The sequence below is a fragment of the Cinclus cinclus genome, chromosome 12, assembly GCF_963662255.1.
Source record: "Cinclus cinclus chromosome 12, bCinCin1.1, whole genome shotgun sequence".
Classification (NCBI taxonomy): domain Eukaryota; kingdom Metazoa; phylum Chordata; class Aves; order Passeriformes; family Cinclidae; genus Cinclus; species Cinclus cinclus.
Window position 1 is genome coordinate 8,245,151 of NC_085057.1, and position 19,712 is coordinate 8,264,862.

At 39.7% G+C, this 19,712-nt stretch overlaps 1 protein-coding gene across 1 annotated transcript in view; it reads left to right on the plus strand.

The window, feature by feature from the left end:
* FHIT (fragile histidine triad diadenosine triphosphatase) overlaps positions 1-19,712 on the plus strand; it is a 393,154-nt gene that overhangs the window by 236,248 nt on the left and 137,194 nt on the right. The window lies entirely within an intron of this gene.

The window sequence follows — 19,712 nt, forward strand, 5'->3', positions numbered from 1 at the left end:
CCTGCAGGGCAAGAGGACTTCCTTGCAAGGAGCTGTCTCTGAGCATTCCCAAATCTTCTGGGCAGGAGAGCCAGGGGCTGTGTGTGTGCACTGAGGGACTTCTCACTCAGTTCTGAACAAAGGAGCTCCCAGAGAGGGAGAAGGCACACAGAAATGTACATTTCATATCTCCAGGGCTACCTTATCCAAGTAAGGATTGAAGCAAGCGTGCTACAGGCCTTAGGAAAGAAAGAAACAGATTTGAACAAAATCTGTAAGACGCTAATGCTATAAAGGCATAAGAAGTCATCCTGATAATGAACATACAGAAGGTTGCAAAGATAGTGGGGAATTAACCCCATTAACTTGAAAGGGGAAACAAAAGAATGTGTCAATAAATATTTACTCTCCTTCTGGTATTTGAAAGTGTTCTTATTGGCAGAGCAAACTGAAATATTTTCTGTGGGATTTTGCAGAAGTAATATTAATATTAACTTTGTGTCTTTGTTGTTTTATTTTATTTCTTTGAAACAAGTAGTAAATTTACCATTGCAAAAATGAGATTTTTTTTTTCAGTTGTAAAATTTATCTCAGCTCATTTGTCATGAAAATTTGCCCCTTAGGACTAGTTTGAACAGTATCCCAGGTGTTTAATGTTGTTCACCTAATGAAGGCACAACTCATGAAAACAACTATTGAACTGTGGTACACTTCATGAATACTGAGGAGGCATTCAAATTTAAAATGCATGTAGTGGTAACTGGGTCTATAAACTGCTGCTCCTGAAGCCTCGATGCTGGATGCATATTTCTCCAAATGAACATTTTTTACTTGCATGTTTTTCTATTTACTAAAGCAGTTTTTAGATCTCCATTTAGCTTCATCAAGCCACAGAGAGTACAGTTATAATTAGTTTGGCCACGGAGGGCTTGGCAGGTTTTTTTGTGAAATACTCTACTCCATAGCATGCCTTACTAGTCACATTTCTGTCCTCTTAAATAAGACAAAATGAATCGTAGTTGGATGCAAATAATGTAGGAAAAGAGGTAAAGAGCAAAGAGAGAGAGGCTTTTCTATCCAGGTGTGAGGGCATGCACATCACACTTTGTTAAAAGGGCATGCTGTGTGAAGAGGAGGCAGTAATATGGGTGAATTAGGAGAAACCTGCTGAAATGTGTCCAAAAGGAGTTAAAAAAAAGAAAAAGCCTGACCCAGTTGCACCCCTGAGAGAGGAAGGGAACCAAATAAAGGGATCTGTGTAGACACTGAGCACCACAGGAGCAGCTTCTGCCAAGGCAGAACAGGAGATCTCCTGCACAAATGTGCCATTGAGATGCTCCAGCAAAGCTGGAGGTTCTGGGAAGAGAATATGCCTGGTGTGCCTGCCCTAGAGGATGTCTTGGGGTAAAGCTGCTATTGAAATGAGATGTCACTCCTACTACAGGGGAGCTGAAGCTCTGTCAGTCACAGCCTGAAAACAGAAAGTCTGTATTCCAGGTAGCTGAAATGAAATACTGTCATTGCCTGCCACCCTGATGACAAGCCCACTTTTCCTTTCTTTTCTCTCTATTGTTTTTTTTTTAAGATTCATTTTGCAGTGCCTGGCCCAAAGGTGGGGGGATTTTACTCTCTTCTCTGAGCTGATGTTGCTTAGCTCTACTAAAAATGCGTATCAGCATTTCCCAGATGCAAATCATTGTTCTTGACAGATTATGCAACCTGGATTATAAAAATCCAATGTTTTTCTCTTTCTGTCTGAAAATTTGCCACTTGCCAGCATGGTGGGAGGCATTAGTGTTCTCATTTAATTCTCAGAATTAAGCACATTTTCAAATTTAGGCTGGCTAAAAGTAAGAGTTCTGTTCTGAGAAAAAAAAAAATGGTTGATGTGCTTCTGCCTGTTGTTGCTAAAATGGCTGTTGAATTTCTCATTAAAAATCACTACGAGTGTGTAATGCAGAACAGTCAGGATACTCATAGCAGGAGACAGGTCTCAGTGCAGGATTACCAGGCTCCAAATAAATGCTCAAATGCCCATATTTTTGACTGATATGAGATCACTTAGAGTCTGGAATATTTTGATTTTTCTTTTATTTTTAACTGGTAATTGTTCTGTAACCCTGAAAAATATTTACGCGTGAACCAACACTAACTGCAGGAGAAAAATAAAAAGGCATGCCAGATAGCTCTACTCTTCAACTTTTACTGTATCCCAAAATAGCTCTAGACCTCATTCTGCTCTGAGATCTGCAGTGCACATCTCTGCTCTGATATGCTGCTCTCTGTCCTGTATTTTTAGGGAAACCAGTAGGAGTCCAGAGTATGTGGGGCTGCAGAATCCTCGATCTTCCTTGCTGACCTGAGACTAGGTTTTCTTTTTGTGTTTGAAATGGATGTGCTGCTGTGGTATTAAAAATGACTGAAAAATTTCATTCTTGTTGCAGCCAGGTGGTCAGCATTTTGCATTTAGTCCTTTGTGTTTCCACTTGAACAGCAAAGATGAACTCCTGATTCTGGGGATTCATTTTAGTTTTGTTTTTATATTGAGGCTGCCTTGTATGAACACTGTAGATTTACTTCGTGGTGTCACCTCTGCCATGATTCCTGTGCCTGAGGTTCAAGCAGATTTTTAAAGAACCTAAAGTACCAGATTTGGTAAATTATGTGTCTCGTGTTGAAATGGTGAAAAGTGAAATGGTAAGCTGGTGCAGAAATCTTACTTGCAGATCAAATTTCTTAGCTGTTGTGCTTGAAAAAAAGCCAAACATCATTTTAATGCAGTTTTTGTGTTTGAATTGATATAATAAATGTCAATGCTGAATAGCATAAGGTCATATTTTACTACTTTGACCACAAGTGCAATCTTCCAGGATTCAGTTTTATTACTATTGTAACAGTCACGCTGGAGAAGGTCACCTATATATCTTTCAATATGAAGTAACATATGAATGAATAGTTTATACCAACTTTATTCTCTGCAATGTGCTGTGAGCTGTATTGACAGAGATCTGCCTGGGATATATTCTCTGTAACTCTGGAGCTGCTGTGATCGTGTGTTGCTTATGATCATTAGGGCCTTAGTCTTTGCAAAGAAGTGAACCTTTGAGGTGTGTACTCTGTTACTTCAAAAGAAAAAGGGCATTTTCTTCAGCAGTATAGATATTTACTCTGAAAAGCACAGCTATACACCACACAGCATGATGAAAACGATCCAGCTTTTGCATACATACACTTTGGTTGAACAACAACAGTCCCCAGCAGTGCCAGATTTCAAAGGTAATACATCAAGAGTGTGTATCAAAACCTGTGTGCACCCTCTCTGCTTATAAAGAGAAAGACTACACTGATCTTTAAAGGTGAAGTAATTGGACACCTACCTGCATATTTACATTGTCTGACATAGTGTTACAATTATTTGGGTTTTTTTTCTGGCTTCCAAGGTGCATTTGTAGGAGATGCAATAGATATCCTTGATTTTTCTTTTGACTGATGGGCTGTGCTCCAAGTGAGGCCATCTCTGTTGCCCTCTGTGGAAGCTCCAGCAGTACTGCTTTTCTTCTGTTGGGGATTCATCCTGGTTTGTTTTGTAAAGAATTTTAATGAATTTTTATCATGTGAGGATAAAATGTTTCTCAACTTATTAACTTGTATATCTTACTTCCTTAGAGAAAAGTCACCAGTTTTTGTGGAAATTGAGAGTGGGAAAAAAAATGCAGGGGTTAAAAGGTTTAGCAACATCCACTGCTGTACTGAATTATGTAAGGCAAAAATATTAAGTAATAATATTTTTCTTATTGCACACTGCCTGTTTGGGGATTATGTGCAGCAGGATGTATGAATCCCAGGCTCCTTTCTTTACTTTTTTGGGGGATTTAAGGCATTCTTGTAACTAAAAAAGTTGTTACCTTGGAAAACTTTTTTTGCTTTTCTCTTTTTCTTTTTTTTTTTTTTTTTTTTTTTTTTAGTATCTCAAGAGTTAGAATTACTGAACAGTAAAACTGTTTTGTAAAGCTGAAGTCCCCGAACTGTTTCTGCTTTGTGTGGTTTTGAGTGCACAACAAACAATATCAGCTTGCTGCTCCTGCTGTCAGTCAAGATCTCCTATAGCTGTTGCAGATTTGTGCATCCCATGCCAGAGGAAACAGGTTTCAAATTTTGTTTGACAGCTCTGCAAAGGGCTTGTGCTGGGCATGCAGCTGTTCTTGTAGTGAAAGCTACATAATGTAGGATGTTAGAGATTTCGGGCGTGCTTTGCTGAGGGCAGGGTTTGTGCTGTGAGCTCCCCAGGCACCGGGAGGATGCCCAAGGTGAGACACACGAGGTGAGGGCTGTGTCCCACCCTGCTGCGTGCTCCAGCCCTTGGCTCTGCTCCCTGGCCTGGCCTCCTGTGTGGCAGCAGCAGCACAGCACAGCACAGCACAGCACAGCACAGCACAGCACAGCACACTGCTGTGTGTCCAGCCCTGCCTGGCCTTTCCCTTGGGGTGCCCAGGGCAGGGGAAGCGATCCCGACGCGCTTCCACCTCCACGGCTGTTATGGGAGAATGGGGCTGCAAATGCCCCAGCTGCTCAGCCCAGCCTCCTGTCCATCAGTGCCGTGTTTCAGAAAAACGTTTTGAAATCCTTCTCCTTGAAGAATCTAAATCAAGGTAAATAATTTTCCTGACATCTGCTTCCACGATGTTTTGTTTGCCATTATGTGCCGATTTATTCTTTTGCATAGCACTTGCCAGTGTGGGAACATTTTGTTCTCTGATGTATTCAAAATTATGTTTAATGACTTTAGCCTTCACCTATTAGGACTTTTATTTCTGGAAAATGTTTATAGCATGCGAACAGAGGTAGCAGGTGTGAACGTGCAGGCACATAAGCTCAGCCTCCAAGAGAGAGTTTTAGTTGTTGGTAAGTTTGGGGACTTTTTTGATAGATCAGTGGCAGTCTCATAAATGTCATCCTCCAAAACACAGTTGTGTGGCTATGGGAGTTAAGGCAAGAAAATAATTTTTAAAATTGCATTTTAAGATGTTTTTTACCCTAGCAATCTCTCCTACTTTGTTAAAACTGATTTAGTTTTGTCCTGTAGGTTGTCCTAGAGCACACCTGGGGAGATTGGAGATGTTTTGATATTGGATTTCTGAACAAGGAAACACGCTTTGAGTTTCAATGCACGTACACATCTATATATCTATAGCTTACACAAGTTAAAAGGAAATCAATTAACGATTGACTATTGCAGAGCAATGGTGATAGCATCTGGAAGTGAGGATAGTTTTCTAAGTCTGAGCAAGGCTTTTGAATGTTCCAGTATTTTTTGAGGGCAAAATTACTCAAGGAGGAAGCTCCTCCTTGAAGAATTTCATTATTTTAGGACTTCTGTAAGTGCAGATGAAAATGCAGAGGCATAATTTGTCACCAGATGTTTCCAAATCTAAAATCTGTAAGACAGAGTTGGTCTCGAGGCATTCTCTAAGTGGCCCCCATGGCTTTGTGCTCTGTCTGCTCCTGTTGACCTTTGAAGTGTGCTGCAAGGCTCATCCTTTCCCTGGGCCTTGAGGAGGGAGGCATGGCTACCACATGTAATTCCTGGTGCTTCTTTCCTGCTCAGTCCTTGCTGGCTGGAAGGCCCAGGTGAAACTGTCCAAGATGCCCAAGGGCAAACACACTCTTCTGAACAAACTGAAAGAAAATTAAAGTGTGTAAAGCAAAACGAGTCAGACCATTCTCTCTCAGCAGCAGAGTTTGCTTTTAGCTTTATTCAAACATTGGTTCCCCATTCCTCCTCCCACTGGAAAACATTAAATTATTATAAGTGATACTGAGTGTTTCATGCATTTTGTAGTACCTCAGGTCATAGAGGTTGCCAGTAAGTGCAGTGTTCTACTTCCAAGTGTGGACCTCTTGATGTCTTGGCTGCTCCCTCTGGAGGTTTAGGTGTCAGAATTGTGCTACCTGTGTGGTGTCAGCTCTGCCTGAGAGCTCAAACTACAGTTCCATTTCCCAGCCTCCTAATTCCTATTAAAGGAGACAGCAGCAACCTTGCAGCTGGCATCTTATTTCATCAAAGTAGTGATAGACTATATTCAAAAAAACCTCCTCTCACTTCAAAATCCTTTAGTTTTGGTGACAAATGTTTGAGTATATTTGCATACAAATCACTTTCTTCCAGGAAAAGGCTGATTTTTTTTGGTACTGCTGCTGTTTTTTTAATGCTTTCCAGACATAGTTTTTCTGAAAGTTTTATGAGCCAGTCCTCTTTTTTCTTTTTTCTTTTTTTTTTTCATATGCAGCCTGATGAGCTGCTTCTGGAACAGAAGATACTGAAACAACATTAAATTGCTTGTTGGTTCCTCTTTTGAGGACAGCCTAAGCATGTTTTGCTATGGAACAATTTCCCTTGCCTCTTCCAATTCTATGGCTTCTCAACTCCATTCATAACTTTGCTTATCTTGCACATATAAATTAGTAGTACAAGTATAAGTGGATCTGGCATCATGGCTGCAACGGCTTTTGAAATTTTTTCACTTCTTTTTAACTTTTTTTTTCAAGTTTGGCTTAAAAGGTTGGGGATTTTATTCATTAACTTTCCATTTTAATCAACTGTCCTAAGAAAGTGGCAATCAAATTGAAATGCTATTTACTTTTTTCTGATGGGAAATTTGGTTTAAGAGAGTTTAATTCTCTCCTACTGAAAATCTACCCTGTAGAAGCACTTTTATCTCTTGATGACTGGTTGCATGGCAAAAACATCTCAGCCTAATCTATCCTATTCTTGGACACCATTTTATCTCCTCTGCAATTGAATTTGTCTGTAGTGGAACCAACATTCTTTTTATCACCCAAGGTCTGATCTTCAAGCTTTCACCTTCAAAAGTACAGCCATCCTTAGGCAGGCTGGTAGCTCAGAATGATTTATAACTGAGGAGAACTTTGAAGTTCCTATAAATAACCAAAATAAAGCAGTGTTTTCTGCCTTTTTTAGTTATACTGCAGTTTGCTCGCTTATGCTTAGACATCTCTTGTCTTCCATTCTGTATCAGTGACATGCAGCCAGGAATGACAGTGCCACCAGTTTCTGAGTGGCCTGATAAGAATCCTGAGATAGTAATGTAAAGCCCAGGGAAAAAGATTCTGAAGTGTTTTTCACACCAGTGGTAAAGATCAGCATGGGCTGCATGTGAAATGTAGACACCATGTTCAAGGGGACTCTGTAGAGAACATGTTTAATTTCCAGAGCAACAAGTCTGCACATCACTTTTGAAGACTGAGCTCTCCAACTGCACACGGCCATCACTGACGTTGGGAGGTCGCTGAGTGATTCACATCCAGCAGCTTAGCAAGGGGAAGCTGAACAAATGACAGTGGAGATGCTTTCATTTGGAGGAATACCAAATGTTCCTGTTCTTTCAGCCCCAAGATATGGGATATCTACTTTGTGACCTTCAGAAAGAGAAAGAAATTCACATTTCTCAGCAAGATGGCTTTGATGGTGATCATAAACCCCCAAGATATGCTGCGTACTTGTAATTTAAGGAAGAAACACAGAGATCTGGAAATTCATTTGCAGATACAAGATTCGACATCAATTTTCTCCCTCACATCAAGGATGCAGTTGGAATACTGTCATCTTGCATTGTTGGGGCTTTTTTTGTCTGTTTGTTTTTGGCATATATTTACTTTCCCTTTTAACACTGATAGCATGTCAGATTTAAGCAGGTTTTTTTTTCTCCCTCCAGGGATCTGTCTACTGGCAATAAGTGCAGTGACATATTGTTGTTATCAGCTTGTATTATGGTAACACAGAGAGTTCCAAACCAAAGATCACAGCCCAAATCTTTGGGGATATGTAGACATGCTGTAGAGTTCTAACAGCTACTCAGATCGTGCTCCAGTGAGACTTTTAGATCTGGGATTAATTTGGAGTGCACAGGGATCTTGCAGATTGTCCCACTGGTTCCAGCAAGTGGAAAGGGAAATATCTACTATCCAGTGTGAGGTAGGATGTAAGGGTTGAAGTGCCATAAAATTAGATGCTTGCCTTAATGGGTATCAGCCTAAAGTATCTGAAAACCTCACACTATACAGCACCTACAGGGAGCTACATGCAGGGATTGAGGTTCATTTGGATGTTTCCATCTGGACCAATGCAATAAAGTGGAGAAGGGAGTGGAAGGAAGGAGAGCAGGTTTGAGTCTCTGGAGCAGAAACCACAGTCATAAACACAGAAGATTTCTCCTCTGAAAACATCCTTTCGTACCCCTTGTATGGTTGATTTTTTTTTGTTGATCTCATAGCTACAAGCCATTCAGGGTCTCCCCTTGCTACTTTTGTGACACCACCCCTTTGCTTTGGAGCATTTGTTTTTCCCAGAAGTGACCCTATACTAGGCATGAGCATCCTTGGCTACTTTCAGTAGTATCAACAAAGGAAGGAAACATCAGTGGCTTTTACAATGATGTCATGCAGGAGACCATTTTTAGACTTAGCTCTTCAAGAATGTGTGCATTTCCGTGCCTCTCCACAAAGGCTGACCACTGCTGAGGCCAGCACAGGAGGATCTGCTTTCATGGAGGGGATGGGCTAATGTGGAAATATTCCTGTGGGCAGAAAGCCAAGGCAGCTCCTGCTGCACACAGCCCTGAAGGGATTTTGTGGTTCTGCATGGGATGGGGTTTGGCCTTTACAGGGGGGCAGAGGAGATTCCCTCCCCCCTATCTCCTCCATGAGCACCTGTTAAGGAGCTAAGCATATGCTGTTCTGGATTTGCAAATCATTATAATGACAGACTGTGACAATAAAAAGAGCCATGAAAATAGATCATGTAAAGAAGTCCTGGATTAAAAATCCCCTGGTACACTGGGACATGATAAAACTCCACTAAGTCAATAATCTGTGCATTAAGAACTCCTCTGGTTATGTAAAGGAACTAAAATAGTCTGTTTTTCTCAGTGAGCCAGAGGAAGCGGTAGCTTGGGTATGTAATAGGATGATAAAGAGTGCTTGCTTTTCAGTAGCCCTTATAGTCTAACTTGATTTACAGATCAGATCTCTGCTGCTGACAGTAGAAAGACTGTAATGATGCCAATGACCGTGTCTAAGAGAGTCTCAGTTGTGTCTTTATTCCAAGTCCTCAGAAAGGAAATAATAAAAACAGATAATCGCATTAAAGTAATGGTTTCAGATGACACTCACACAAAATAAGGTTATTCAGAGTTAAGCTGCTAGTTTGTCTTCTTCATTCCCATGTTCTTGAATATTGCAGGAGTCCTGGATGAGAGTATGAATTTATGTGCCGTGCATGGCGTAGCAATTCAGCAGAGCTGGGAACAATGAGCATGAATGGCAATAATAGTATTAGAACAGCATCTACAGAGGCAATCATGACACAGGGCCCTGCTGTCCAAGACAGCTTATTATGCAAGTGGGAAACAGGAAGGAGACCTACTTTCTGATTCCCTCCTCCTTTATAGCTTTCATTGTCTCGGGTGCTTTGTAAGCTATGTTTTAGCATCTCTGCTTGAGTTTTATTTTGTATTAAAACGAGTGCTTTGTATGGATAGTTTCAAGTTGAAGATGTACTCTACATCTGTTTTACATTTTCTCAGCCCTTAAGTATGACTTTCTCAAAACTGACTCCCCTGACAGGTGAAGAAAAATGCACCCTTGGGAGCATTTTGTCCTGACACACACACACTCTGTGAACCTTCTCATACACACCAAGCTTTTTGTGTTAAAGCAGGTATGAAATAAGTTGTCAAAATTAAGTAGCTAAAGAGTAGTGGCTTAAATTAATTTCTTTTCATCTTGAGCTACCTCTTAGTCTCTGCTTAAATGTTACACAGGGTCTTTGATATTTCCACCCCACCTTTCTCTCTACTGCAGCTGAGTGAGGGCTGATTCCCTGCTTAGCTGTGCTCATTGTTTTAATCCCTAGAGACATAAATACAGAAGAAACTACCGCTCCATCCCTTTTCCTTTTGAAGTACCTCTCTCAGCTCCCACTTGCCTTTCCCTCATTTACCCTTTCAATGTCCTTGTCATCCAGCTATTAATGTTTGTAAGGGTCACAGCCTGTCTCCTGACACACAGAGGGGTGTTTATGTACCTGGGCTTCTCTGGTGAATGCTGCAGAACTCCTTCGGGTGTTTACAGGGCTGCTTTCGGTTTCAAAGTTCAAGGAAATTTATATTTACAAAAACAGTAATTAACTCTCTTATTTGGGAAGTAGTTTCTCTACTCCATCCACTTCAACAGTGCATTGGCCAATGCAGTAGAGATACACATTCATTATCATGGACTTTGCAATTTTAAGCATTCAAAGGAACTGATGAAAATACACTGGGACATTTATCATATCAAAGATGTGATATTGCAGGGCAGAGATATTATAGTTGTCCTCTCTGTCATGTAAGTGTGGTCAATGGCTCTTTCACAAGGGACACAAGATTCTCTCACCTTTTGGACTGTTCCTAAAGATGCCTTTACAGAGGGCTAAGCCATTCCTGCAAGGGCTGTAGAAATATAGGCTTGTCCTAGTCTCATGGAATAGTTCCCTGGAACAGCATAGTCTATCCTGTTGCTTTAGATGCAATTTCAGTCACTAACTATACAAAGTATGCCATGAGCACTTTCAAGTTAAGGCAAACACAGGTTTTAATCAGAGCAGTTTTCTGAATGCCCTAGCAGAAACAGGTGTAAAACCAATCCTAGAAATTAATGGGAATCAGGTGGTTTAGTCCATTTAAAAACTTTGAAAATCCCAGTGTACATAAAATATTCTTTGAGGAATGCGCTCAGTGTAAGATAGCCTGAATTATCCAAATTCTGTTTTCCAAAACTCCCTGTTATTCATGTTTCTCATTATCTATAAATTACATTCAAAATTACCTTAATTACCTGAATCCTTGGTTATCCAAACATATTCATTGTCCCCTGTGATACTCTGGTAATTGATCTTGTACTGCATTGCTCCAGCTGATGCTTCAGTGGTTACGGAATGAAGGCACAGTTGGTCTGCCACGTGCTACTACAGCTTTGTCTTTTTCTGTGCTGCTCAGCATAAAGTTAGTGCAGAGCTACAAAGAGTACATGGAAAGCTCTTAATCATCTGCATCGATGGGTATTTGGAGAAAGTAAAGCTGTTACCAGCTTCTCCAGCAGCAGGTCTAACAGGGCTTTCCTTGGCATAACTCTGGAGAAAACAGAAGAGGGTGAAATGAAACTTCCAAAGCAGCAAAATACTTCAACAGTGCCAATAAAGATCTGGCTTTTCACAGTTTCAGATCCACTGGTTTAATCTGATCAAACCAATTTGCTTTCAAAATTAGGTGAGAGAAATATTGGGGAGATTCACCAAATATTAATCTGATTAATTTACTACTGTCACCCACCACAGGTTCCCGGAACAGAAAAAAATTTTGTACTTTCAAGTGCCATAGACAAAAAGGTCAATAATGCTCATGGTTTGTATAGAACCTTAATTCCCACATTCTGTGTTATCTTTCTACCAGGTAAAGTCTTGTTTCCAGGAAAACTTATTGTCTGGTATATGGCGTCCAATAAATTTCAAGCAAGTAAATTTGTCATAACTAATATTTAGCAATTAATTATTCCCTCATTATAGCTCCTGAATCATGAGCTAGAATATAGCTTCATAATGATCACATTAGTTTTTGAATATGTGGTGCTGCAGCCTTGATTTAGACCAAATGCTGAAACATTTTCTCACAAGTTGTTTTTATTCTCAGGTGGAGGGGTTAGATCACAAGCTCCCTTTCTCTGTTTGAAATGAGGCATCACAATGGCATATTGCAATTCCAGCAGGGCTATTTTGGTAAATGGAATTTGTCTTCTGGTGGTGCAGGTCATTTGGACAAGACTAGTAGCTGCTGAGCAGCTTTGCATGAACATATCAGTTGCTATGACAAATGCCATGGCTCCAGTATTTAGGCCAAAACCCTGCTTTCTGACAGTTGCACCCAAAATGTTGTTTGGTCTCTGCTGTCCAACTTTGGGCATGGCTGTTTATTTCAGTGGTCTTGTGCATTTATAGTTGCTCTAGGTGCATCGATAGCTTAATGTAATTGTAACCAGTTTTGTCGTGTATTTAGATAAAGGATGTGTCAACTGAAGCAATAAAGATGTAGTTCTTAGCTGGCACAGGCTGCTGTACAGCAGGATTTCTTTGAAGATCTCAGAGCATCACAGCAGTTAAAAATGACATCCTTCTATACTGGGACTTCTGCATTTCTCTGTTGGTCACTGGTTATTTATTGCTCTTGGGCCTTCCAAGATCAGAAGCTTGATGTGACTTTATGAATGTGGTTGTTATTCCTGTAACAAATGTAAGTTTAGGTCTTGAGTAAATTTCCACCAAATGAGACTTGGATCTGAGGTGTGTTTCTGAGCCACAGACTCTCCCAGAGCTGCTCTCACTGTGGTACCTGCTACTGCCCGAGGCTGTCCCCGAGGCCAGGAGCCAGCAGAAAAGGACAAATCCTGCAGTAAAATACCACTTACTATGAGGAACTGAGCTTTTAGTTGACCTACTTGACATACCCTAAAGGCATTTAAAGGGGATATCAAATATACGAAAGACTTGTTTAAATGAAAAGTGAGCAGTTCTGAATCCTGCATTTCCCTGCTGTGGCCCTGTGTCTTGTGGAGTCAGAGTACTTTGTGTAGCAGGACTTTGTACTTTGCTGTTCTGTCTGGCAACATTCAGACTATAGGCCATATCTGTATTTAAATTAGATGTATTGACTTTTAAAAGTAAAATAATGTTTGTTGTTCGTTTCTTGGAACTACTGCATGTTTCACTGATGTGAAAAGTTATTTTAAGTCGTTTCAGTGGGGTGAGAAGATCAAGTAGAATAAAAGCCTCTCTGTGTAAAAGCTGCAATGTGGCCTTCAAAGAGTGTACTTATCGTAGTGTGGAGATGTCAAAGATTTGCAGTGATTGCTCTTTGTTCTAGTGGGACCATTAGTTCTCTGATATATTGCATAAATCTGGTCTTCTGCATTAGTGTAAACATGTACTGAGCTGTCTTATCAAGATCAAATTATTTAGATAATTTGTCTTATCTTAATGGCTTTTTTATTAATGCTAATATGTGGCAGAGCAATATTAAAAAAAAAAAAAGTTGTATGTGGGTTTAATAATTGGAAGCAATTTTTAAGTTTTTATTGTAACTTTATTGCATTTTCATTGGGTCTTAATCATCTTTATTGTTCAGAGCTATGTTTTTTCCCAAACTAGCAAACTCTTTGATGTACTATTTCCTGTATTGTACCAAAGTACTCCTCTAACGTATATTTTAATCGAGTTCTACATGTAAAATCCACTAAAGAGCTCTCCTTTACATTTCCCTATTATGAGATGCTCACTCTTAATCCAAACCCTTCTAGAGATTTCCTTCCTAAAGTCAGTCCCTCCATCTTATTGAATAAGGCTTGTTCTGGGCTGGGGGAAACATCAGGTTTTGCACTGCTACAGGTTTATGGATGTCCTAATTCTGTGGGTTTACTGGGAACTGAATGGGTGCCTTGACATATTGTTGTAATGAAGCAAAACATGCATTTGATTAATTTTTAAAGGCTTTTTGATGCCCTCTGTGTGCACATGTGTGTGCTATTTCAGTGTTTTCTTCCTTCTTAACTCCTCATACAGGCAGCATCTGTGAAACCATTATTGTTTTCCTCACACAGAGAAATTGCTCCCATAGCCTTCAAAATGTGAAGAATCGTTCAAGGGCAGAAAAAAGATAAATGACTGGCAGTTGTTTTTCAGTTATATTAATTTTATTAGTCATGCATTCTCCTGTGTTTTTTTCAGAGCTCTGGGACTTCTTTCTCTTAGCAATTAGAGCTTTTGAACAAAGAAAACTTCTGCTTAGATACAATGATGAATTTAATACCCCTGCCCACACTCCTCAGCTGAATCTGGGGACATTGTGGTAGGTTTTAATACCTGAAGAGTTGTCTGAGTGATTCTCTCTGCTTGGGGCACTTGATGCAAATTCATGTAAAACAGTGTAAGAAATGCATAATGCCTCCTGCTCCCCCCTTCTCACGTATTATTTCTACATTCCCATCATCTTATGGGTGTGCAGAAGGGTTCTTTCATAGATTTGCAAGAAATAGTTGGAAAGAACCATTTATTACAGTTTTCTGCAGCTGGTTCTTCCAGTCCCTGAGCTCCCAGCAGCCACCCCAAGGCATTGTCCTCCCTGCTCAGTGAGGGCTGAGCTGGCCCTTGAGCAGCCTCCTGATGGACATCTCTCCTGTCCATCAAGTTCTTCCTGCTGGTGCCTGGCACCAAGAGATGGTGGCAGTATCTAATCTGTATTAACCCTAAAATGAGCACAGCCCCAATTTCCAAGGCAGGAGTCCCTGCTGGGGGTTGCTCTCTGAGTGGTTGGGATATTTTCAGCCTGGAGGGAGAGCAGAGGCTGCTTTGCTTTAAGTTACTTACCTAAGCATATGAAATGCATGCAGGAATATTAAGTCTCTGTTTGGGATGGTTTTTAAATTAAAAAAAAAAAAAAAGAATTAGTCAAAACCAAAATATTAATGAAAAAGTAGTTTTTGAGGTGTTCCCCAAAATTAAATCATTAAGGAAAATTTTTATTAGTAACTAAAGTACTTTTTATGTAAAAAGTAGAATGCTAAAAATAGATATTTAAGACTTTTTAAACTTTTGGAGATTTTATTAACTTCTACTTTTTGTCATTAAAATACATCTTTGGTTGTTTTTGTGGGGGGTTTTGGGTTTATTGCTGTTTATTTAGATGTGGACTCTTGCACTCCCTCTTGTAAGAGGGAAGACTTTTTAAACAAACAGGAAATGTTTCTATTCTAATGTGAGCTTTGAATTCCTGGCTGTGTTACAAGTTGAAAATAAATAATCTTCCTAAGTTAAAAAATTTTATAACAAATGTTATAGAAAGCTAACAATATTGGTGAGACCCAGGAGCTTCATGAAGTAGCAATTACCCTTTCACTTTTAGATATTTTGCCTTTTTCTTCTTGTATTTTGTTCTTTTAAAGCCTCACATATTAAGAAAACCTGTCAATTTTAATGTTTTTAAGTGGTTCCTCAAAAAGACAAAGGGAAAAAAAAGAACTTTATTCCTATTGTTAGAGTGTCAGTACCTGGAGAGCCTTTAATTTTTTCCTTTTTAAAGCTTTGAATTGTTCTGTTTGAAGTTCAAATTCAGGAATAAAACAAGAGTCAAAACTGAAAGTATGTTTCTATATAGCAAATTAATGGACTTAACCAGGAAAAAGCTGTGTTCAGCTCTAAAGCTTGTCACATGAAAGGAATTTTAACCTCTTTGGGGTTTCTTTTCTTTGGGTTTTCTTTCTTTTTTGACCCCCCAAAGGCGATTTTTCCAACATTTCAGAACTACAGAACATGTGTACCTTGATAGTTATGTGTGAAAATTTTTAATAGGCACTTTGTGAGGTTGAGTGGAGTCCTATTGAAGTGAACATAGACCCCGGCCTAGGCCTTAAATACACAATTACAATAATTTAAGCTTCTAAGTCAAAATCCATATAAAGCAAATAAAAATTACTGCTGAGCCTTTGAATTTCAGCCTCCACTCTGTGTGCATTAGTGGAAGGAAAATTACATTTGAAGTGGTCAGCATGCAGATGTTGGCCAGGAGTTTTGATTTTCTTGTAGAATCTGAGTCTTCTCTCTCGGATCAGCTTGAAGTCAGCGTGCAGTTATCACATGCTTACTTTTCAGTCGTGCCCCAAAATCCCCAGGTGAGAACATCCTTCAATCCACCCATGTCCAGGTGGGATTTGTGCTTGAACAGAGCTCTGGCAGTGTCAGGTGCCCGTTGCAGAACCACGTCCCAGTCAAAGTCTCTGACTGCCCATCTCAAAGGCTCCAGCTCTCGTGGCCTCAAAGGGCAGTGGGAGACACAAGAGATTTATGAGGTGTGTGCAGGGGGGCTGGTGAAGGCTGAGAGGTGGCATGTGTGTGCTTGAGCGTCCTTGTGCTGCAGCTGTTCAGGAATTTGAATCCTGCTTGCTTGGCCACAACTTTTCCAAACAGGTTATGATCTTAATAGACCACCAGGCTGTTATGGAGGAGGCTCATGGTCTTTGGTGTGTTAAACAACCCACCCAACATCTTGCAGGGAGTGGTCTGCTGTGCCCAATATAAAAGTACAAATGATTCCATGGAAAACATAGGTCATCCTTAGGTTTTAGCTCAGTTTGAGTGAAATGGGTCTGATCCACTCTGGCTTTACTGCTCCTTTATGGTTATGCATTTCCACTAAAATACCTGGAGTTTCAGGCTACTATCTGCTGGCAATCTGAAAAGTACTGACATTCCTAGTTATTTAATGAATCTTTAATGGAGCTTTTAGTATGTGAGAGGGTTTGCATATTGATTTGAGTATGCATATTTAGGTATTCGGGAGAGAAGTAAGACTGCTGAGAGACTTCTGCAAGATTTAGAGAGTGAAACGTGTTGCTGCAGATTATAATAAGGTGTAAAGGTTTTTCACTCCTTAAAATGGGGAAGTTGACATATTAAATTGCATGTGCTCTAGTGATGTGGACTGACTCAGGGAACTAGAAGGAAATAACAGCTGTGAACATCAAAGCTTAAAAGTGGAAATTTCATCAGTCAGTAGCAGTTTAGAATGAATGAAGAAATAATAATAAAAAAAAAAAATTCATTAGAGAGTTTAGAGAAAGATAAAGTTCAAAGTTTCTGAAGGCAGAATGCTGTCACCGGTGTTGCAGTTCGTCTGTGCTGGGTAGCAGCACCCTGTACTGCTGAGCCACTCTGTTAGGGGAGGGCTCTTGTCCAAACACAGGCACCCACGGCCATTTCAGACACTCCAGAATGACTCAGGTTTTCCCACCTGACTGGCAGCTATGACATAGGGCATATGGGAGACTCCTGCCCTTCTGGAGTGGCATCTGGATGCCCTGAGGCATCCCCGGATGGCAGTAGATGCTTCAGTCTAAGGAGTAATTGCACATAAACATATGAGCAGACTCCTTTTTCTCAAATTTTTAATATAGTCACATGAAGTGGTTTCCTAGCAGTGTTTGCAGAGGGTTATTGTAGAAAGTAATGAGCAGTTTATCTAATTTTAAACTTAGTAAGAATTCTGAAGTGAATAGAGCAGGCGTACAGCTTAAAATCTGACCAGATATAAAATTAAAAACTATCCTAGCATCAAAAATTTTAGTTAAGAACTATGATTTAAAGTTGCAGTGGATGGTTGTTTTCCTAATGACCTTAAATTCATTAATTCATTCTAACATTTTCCTTTTAATATATTCATAGTTAAATATAACTTGAATGTTGTCCTAATTACATTCTCATGTTAATTTAGTTCTGATTCAGAACTTCTATCATTATTCTTCGTAAAATTATTTTGAAATGATGGAAAGTTCAGAAAAGATGCTCCATTCTGTGATTATGCCTTTGAATTATTTATCAAATTCAAAGACAGAAATATAGTTAAAATCTAGTTTGAGTTGTAAATGAGTTTTGGTAATGTTAGGAGGAAGTGCAAGTCCTTTTTGCAGAATGCCGTGGGTACTGCAGGTGGCTCCACGTGAGCAGGGGGGTTCATGGTGAATAAGAAACCTCCACTGCACCAACTGCCCAATGCTTTCTAAGCAGATAGGACAGATGATGTGTGGAAGAGGAGAGACAGAGGGAGGTACAGAGAACTTGTGAAATGACAGTGCACATTAGTGACAAAATTAAGAGAAAACCTGTCCTGTCTTGGGCAGAACCAGCCCTCACTCCCTCTGCGATGTGCCATGGACACAAAAGCTTTCCCAAGAACTGTTTAACCCATGTTTTCCACAACCCATTGCAGTGGGAAATAGTACAGCGCTAACATCAGGTTGTAGGAACCATCATTAATGCAAAAATTGTGGCTGTGGCCCTGAGCTAGGTAGAGAACAACCAATTGCTGGTGAGGCGTGTGCGAGTCTGAGAGGGCGAGATGCTGCTGAGGAAAATTCGAAAGGAGAAAAGGAAACTTGTCTTAATGTAAGCAGCAGTTTTGCTAGAGGTAAGTGAGGGGAAATTCTTCATTTATAAATGGTTCATTGAGCCATGATAATAAAGCAGTGCTGCAGAAGAAGGATAATTATCTACTTAAGTATCAGATGCCCTAAGGGTACAAGCTTCCCTTCTCTCCTTTTGAAAAATGAACTCAGATTAAACGAATGTCCTTTTTCCTGTTTTAGTGTTGACATGGATTTCCTTTTTATGAGTAAAATTAATTAGTTTTTCTATCCCTTTATTCCTGGTATGGAAATCAGGTCTGCCAATCAACTTTGAAGCTCTTCCCTTGGGCCCCAAGTTTAGCCAATAGCATCCTTTATGGATGCGCTCTGTACAATGCACTAGAAAGGCACAAATTAATTACAAGGGGTTTACTACGCCCAGCAATTTACCAGGGGACACAGCACTGCAGGACTAAAACCCCACAAAACTAGGAGTTTTGTCCCCATCCAGGATTGTTTTGTTTCCAAGTACCTGTTTTCTAAATATAATTTTCTCCTTTCCTGAATTTTAATACCATAAGTTGTAACAAGCGAAAGGGAGAATAGTGGTGGCATAGCTGATTCTGTAAAAAAAAACAAAAAAAACCCCCAAAAATATGTCTGAGAGACATATTTTCAAAGCAGATTAACACTCACAGCTGGGACCAGTCTTCTCCTGTTCTTTTGGGAGCTGCTACAGGTAGAGCTTGCTCCGTTCTGCTCCCACTTTAGCAAATATCCATTACAGACTTGTCTGTCCTCATTTGGATTTTGAAAAATGATCAAAACCTGCCACTACATCTTTACTTCGAGAAAATGTCTGGTTTTTTTCTCCTATCAGAATGATAAGTGTGATTCTTATAATATAACCTTGGTGTATGTAAACATGTTGTCTCTGTGCTTATGGAAATAATTGATCTTTCACGTGTATTAATCTCTTCTTATTTCAAATGTCTCACGTGGTTCTTGACAATCAGGTTGATGTAACCTTTTTGCGAACCTGTTAACTGCAGAGCAGCTCCTAGTTATCATTCCTGGATTTTAGAGAATATTTCTGAATACCTGCAGGCTTCAAGATGCAGTAAAAATAAAAATGACTGTAATACAATGGCATGGAACTTAATTTTCTTCAAATGGTCCTTTGAACGTGTGTTTTAATACTGGAAAAAAATAATTTTTGTAGCCTTTGGTCATGAAAGTTCAAGTGGGGTTAAAGGTTACTTTAAGGTCTTTATTCTGCAAATTCTATTCTGAAGGCAGCAAAGAATCCTGTCTGCAGGGAATTGAAATGAGAATCAAGTACTTGCTTCCTTGTTGGATCTACTCAACTGAGGCTCTGCTATGAATTCTGTACCATATTAATAATATTACATAATTGGCTTTCAAGTGAGGCATCACAGCAATTATTAATTACTGTGAACACAGTATATCAGATGACTGTGAGCAGTGTCTGTGTACTTCCATTATTTACTTTATAGCTTAATTTAACTGACTCTCAAATCACAGTCACCAAGGTAGAATTAAATCGAAGTATATTTACAGGGTTGTGAACGCTAAGCTTAAAAGGAAATAGTCTTAATTATCTTAATGTATTTTTAAAAACACATTATAGTTACAACAGGTTAGCCTTCCTTGTAAATTGTAATTAATGTGTAGAAATCAGTCATCTGCTATGATCAACATAGTGTCAGCTT